Genomic DNA, 6,000 nt, shown 5'->3' on the forward strand with positions numbered 1-6,000 from the left:
CTAACTGTTGTCCATAGACATCCCCTGCTCTCTCTTTGTCCTTTTGGAAATTTCTGTTACCTGGTTGTATGGGGGGGGGGGATTGTTCAGCACACTGAAGCAATGAGGCAAAGAAAAGAGAGGGGTGAAAAGATGAGGAGGGGGAAGCTCCAAGAGAAAGTTGACTATAACAACTTTACTCTTTTTTCTTGATCCTTGAGCTCAATAACCTAGCCCTGAATCCATGTATTTATTTAGCATATTTTTACGCCGCCTCTCTAGGAATCTGCTCAAGGTGGCTTACAAAATAATAATAAAAACAAAACATGAAAAGATATTCATTAAAACCCACTAATCAAATGCAGCACCCATTGTCTCCAGAAGGATATCCACATCAAGAGGTGCAGGCAGCCCTTTTAGTGGGGCTTGATAAGCATCATAAGGCAGGTGTTCATTCAGATGTACATCTCTCTGGCTGGATATGTGTGTAGGGGTGTGATTTCAAACACCCTTCAAAGCTGTGATCTGGTGGCTTTGAGAGCATGTTGTGCTTTATGTGTGCAGGAGGTCCCCAGTTCTTTCATTAAATATATGAAGGTACCACAGGTTCACTGGGGAGTCCCATCACATAGGCCAGAGCTCCCTTCTAAAACCCCATTCCAAATACTTTGGTCTCATCTTTATTCTAGCCCACATGGAAACTTTATAAATACTTGTTATGGGAATTTATGTTCTATTCAGATTTTCCATTGGGAATTGTGATACCATCACCATTATTTCAAATGGCATTTGGAATAATAATAATCCAACAGATGGGATTGAAAGGACATTTCTGCCAATTTCTTCCAATCCCTCCACCCATCACAGACCTCCAGATTGCGCCCAGCCTTGTTCTTGGGGGGGGGGGCAGGGCGGGTCCCTTGAACCCTGAAAAAGTACTTCTTCAAAGGCTTCAAAGGTGGGTTACAGCAGGAGGTTGGAAGGTCTCATTCCATTAGCTTTAGTCCTCTTGTGGGTCTCATTGAATACAAGCCAGTGCTTTTAAATTTTGTAGGGCATTTCCCCCATCAAATATTCATTTTCAGATAAGGTTGTGTTGAATTCAACATATGTGACCATCTGAGAGATCAGGACCTGACCAGAATGACTGGAGTATATTTCATAGTTCATTCATAAGTGGTAAATCTTGCACTGATGGAAATGAAGAACATTTCCAATTTTTTAATATTTCTTTAAAATAATACTTGAAAGAACAGTGTCCATTTTTGAACTTCATCAGCACTTCAAAATGAAAAAAATGTACCTGTGCATTCTACAAATTCTTTTAAAGACTAGTTGTAGATTAGTTGATGTATACAAGATCATCTTAAAATATTTACTTTGAAATCTGCTTTTTTACCTATCCTGCTTCTTTTTTTAAAAAAATGAAAAGGTTTTGTTGCATTTCCTAGGAATAGGTCTCATCCGCTTCTACAGTCTAAATGACCTCTGTATAGTTAGGTTAGGAGTTAGATAATCTTCTCAGATTATGTCTGCTATGATAATGGGAAAACTGATTGGATAAACTGATGGATTTGTGACAAAGTTCAGGGGCAGAAAAATTGTGTCAAATGTTGTCCAAAACATATCACTACTGAAACTAACTTCACCAGTCTCCATCTTTGGTTATGGCAGCTGGGAGAACCTGGGCTTCTGAGTCCAACTCATGGTGCCTCACTCAAAAACTACAGTGAGCATGTGCAATCCAAGCAAGATAGAAGCACATGTATCATATGCCCACAACTATCTTAGATGTTGCCTTACTTGCTCATTGCAGCTTCTGAGAATGTGTAACTTTGTTCAGGGTGGAATCTGACACCCTGCCTGGCTGCTTTTTCTTGCCATGACAAGGTAAGAGGACTCACTTCTTATCCCTCCCATAGCTGCCTGAAAAGATTGTATTGATACATGCTGAGGATGTCTCTTTTGATACATTGTATTCTTTGATTTCTAGAACTGCCAGGAAGAAGGATACTGGAAATGGGACATGAATGCTAGCACACCTGTTGCAGTTATGCAGCAGATGAATTGGAGTAATATCCCCACTGGATTTGTAGAACATTGTTCCTTATTAATTGGATATATTTGCTTGTTTTGTAAAATTTACATTCATTATCCTGTATTAAGGCACTATCACTTTAAATGTATAAGGCCTGGTCACTTTGTTGTTATATATGTAATATATATTGATTGTTTATTAGCACTAAGCACTTGATTGTAGTTCTCTTGACTACTCTGGTGGTGCTCTTTTTGTGACCTTTGATTGCTATTCTTTATTGTTTGATTGTGACTGCCTTAGGATATTTTATTGACAGCAATTGTGTATCCTAGAGTGTTTGAAATTGAATTTGCAATAAGAAATTAACAAAGAAGTCGTTTTTCACTTTATATTTATTGTTCATTTATTTTTCTTTAGTTAGTTTGTCACAGTGCTATATGCTTCTTTTCCTGGTCTTTCCATGACTCTCTCTCCTGCCTTTTATGACAAGGTAAGAAGCACTTCTAATAACTGGATGTGAGGGGAGAAGGGAAGTAGTATAAGATTCTATTAAAGGTTTTCACCCATTCCTCAACAAAACTCCAGTACTAGTTACCAATATTAGATCTTATCAAAGTTACAGTGCAAACCTAAATATTTCATAAGCCCTTCTGATATCAGTGGGACATTTTCTCATGAGTAGGATTTTATCCTAAGAACATATTGATACCAGAGCACAGGATTCTTCTCTATAGAGATTACTCAGCTTCTTTGTGATTCCCCAAATCTGGAGAGAAAGGTGGAAGCACACCTGCAATTTCATCTAGCCTGGGTCTTATTTGCTGTTGGGAGCAGAGGGCAGGATAGATGTAGTGACAGAAACCAAAAGGATCCAGCAGCAAACTGCCTGATGATACACAGATGTTTCACGTTATTTTCAGCCCACGCAGTCTGATTGCATTTCACACTATTTTCCAGGAAATTTAACCTGCAAATGAATCAGCCAAGTTTTTACCAGCATTTTACCAGCATTTCTTACTCAAGTATGAGACACCTCCAAACACAATCTCTGCCTCCTCCATTTTACCCTCCTACCTGGGTGCAACCCCAACTACATTGCTTCCTTCGTGTTCCTTCAGTTCATCTTGTTCTCAGGCACCATTTCCAAAGTTTCCTTTCTGTGAGTTTTGCCAGGGTTTGGTGGCCTACTTTCTGTGTGTGTTTAATTTCAAGATTTAAATGCACGCACTTTTCCATTTCTTTGCGCCTTTTCTAAAAACCCATTGATGCTCATCCTGGAGTCAGATCGAAGCACCTTAAGATCTCATTCTGTGTTGTTGTTTTGCAAAAGGTCAGTTTACCATTTGGATATTGTGAAAAACAGTCTACCCCAGTCCTGCCCATAACAGTAATCTGTTATGGGCAGTATTTTACCCTGATCACTTGATTTGATAGAAAAGAGTGCACAGTCCCTGTCTCTGCTCATGAGGCTCACCCAACTTGATCCTTGCTCCACCTATGGAGGTCATACAGACCTACAAAAAGAGGCCGGACAGATAAAGCCTTAAATTTCAGTGTATAGTAATAGAGCCAGGGCTTTTTTTCAGGGGGAAAGCAGGGGAACGGAGTTCCGGAACCTCTTGAAAATGGTCACATGGCTGGTGGCCCTGCCCCCTGATCTCCAGATAGAGGGGAGTTGAGATTGCCCTCCGCGCCACTGAGCGGTGTGGAGGGCAATCTCAACTCCCCTCTGTCTGGAGATCAGGGGGCAGGGCCACCAGCCATGTGACCATTTTCTCCGAGGGCAACCCACTGAGTTCCACCACCTCTTTTCCCAGAAAAAAAGCCCTGAATAGACCGTACAGCTGAGGGGCACGTGGAGTTATGAAGTGTGGCTGCATGAGATAATGAGGGGCACGTGGAGTTATGAAGTGTGGCTGAATGAGATAAATGTACATTTTACAAGGATTTGAGAGAGAGAGGCTCACTTGAATATGAAAAGATGAAACCGGGACATTGAGACCACCACCCCCGCTCCCAAATTTGAGGATAGCGTATGATCCAATGAAACATATCTCTTTGGAGAAGCACACTGCTACAGTTTTATCTGCTTGTGAGCATGAAGAAACAGAAGGAACACAATTTCGTCTTAGGGGAGCAAATATGAGTGGCACAAGCTGGGAGACTGGGGTGGTGCTAGTGAGAGAAACTGTACCAGCTTCTCAAAAAATGTGCATACCTTTCCTTGTGTAGAAAAGAAGGTTGTTTAGCTGAGAACTTTTCAACCTGGACAGCAAAAATTCAGTACAATAGGGAACAGTCCAGCATTTATTTTGGAATAAGATGGCTGACAAAGAAGAATACTTTGTTCCTCTGAAAATTAGAACACCAGAAGGAGAACAGAACTGGTATTTCAAAGACACTGATGGAAGTGGATGTACTACAGTTAAAAGCTGTCAAAATGCAAACCCATGCAGAACGGGGTGAATCTTGAGGTTGCACATCCCCTCCCCCAGCTTATTGTTTCTCTTTTATTTATTTATTTTGTGGAGAGCAGGATGCTTTGCCAAGCTAGAGTCCATTACCAAAATGAATGGATTCAATATCTGTGCAATGATGTGTTAAAAATGAAAGGAACATCATTAAATGTCAGAGATGTTATTAACACATTTTACTTCTTACCCGAATGAAATAGGCATTATCTCACCAGGTAGCATGCAGCCCACTTGCTATTTCTCTAGCTTGACTTGGTGGTTGGGCTGGCCCCAGGAGGCGGCAGACAATGCCCGTAATAGCAATGTTTGCATGGATCTCCAGGCTCAGCTTTCCTGTGTGCACTCAGACATATTCAACCACAGTTGCAGAGAAATGGCAAAAATACTTGTTATGCAGAGAACCCGCTGGTTGTCTATTTAAAACTGCATTAGGAAATCATAATTTTGTGCAAATGCAGGCCATAAATTTCCCCTTCCCTCCTGCCATTGAATAATGAAGTGAATCTAAGGATCAGTTACTGGGGAAAGAGCTTTTCTTGGTTACCAGCATCCAGAAATTCTATTGACTCCTCTCCAGTAGTGAGTCATATTGGGCAATTGCTTGTGTCTGGCTTAAAGCAAGTGGTCTTCTGGCACAGCTGTTCCACCGAAAAAGATTATCGGAGCCTTTAATGCCTGGTCTTAACAAATACCACAGTGCTCTCTTCATTCTGATAATCGTACCTCCTTTAGAGAATTGATTTCCCTGTGATCACAGGTCAGTTCGCAACTATTATTCACAGAGGGAGACCTTTTAAAAGGAGGGTATAAATAAGGCAAATATTTTGCTGCCATTGCACTTGGTGTGGCACAGTAGCCATCTCTCTGAATGGCCAGGAGAAAACAAGGGTCAGTTCTGCCTGGCATGATCCCCTGTGCTGCTGAGGGCAGCTTCTTTGCTTCCCAGCAACACACAAATCAGTTCCTCAGAATGGCACCAACATCTCTGTGCCCATGGTGCATCCCGTACCTTCATGTAGAGGCTTACTGGGTTTGTGACAGCTCAGTTTCCTTTAAACTGTTGCCCTAAGAAAGCTCCTCCTCTTCATCTGAAAAGGAGCGTTCTTCTTCAAGGACCATCCTGTCAGCTCTGCTACCTAAGGAGGTGGTGAGCTCCCCCTCACTGGCAGTTTTCAAGAAGAGGCTGGATGAATATTTATCAGGGATGCTTTAGGCTGATCCTGTGTTGGGCAGGGGGTTGGACTAGAAGGTCTGTATGGCCTCTTCCAACTCTGTGATTCTGTGAATTCTCTGTCTGAGGAAACAAGAATTGTGAGAGTTCCAAAAAGATAAAGAAAGAACCACACTTAGCTCCTTGGAGGGAAAGATGGGATAAAAATGTACTAGACAGAGAATTAAATGGGCCTTTACTGTCTCTGTCCTTTTCAGAAATAAACTCTTGTTTCCACTGATACCAAAGCACCCCCTTCTTTCTGAATTCCTCTCATTTAGAGCACTGGTGTCACCAGG

The sequence above is a fragment of the Eublepharis macularius genome, chromosome 8 (assembly GCF_028583425.1).
Source record: "Eublepharis macularius isolate TG4126 chromosome 8, MPM_Emac_v1.0, whole genome shotgun sequence".
Classification (NCBI taxonomy): domain Eukaryota; kingdom Metazoa; phylum Chordata; class Lepidosauria; order Squamata; family Eublepharidae; genus Eublepharis; species Eublepharis macularius.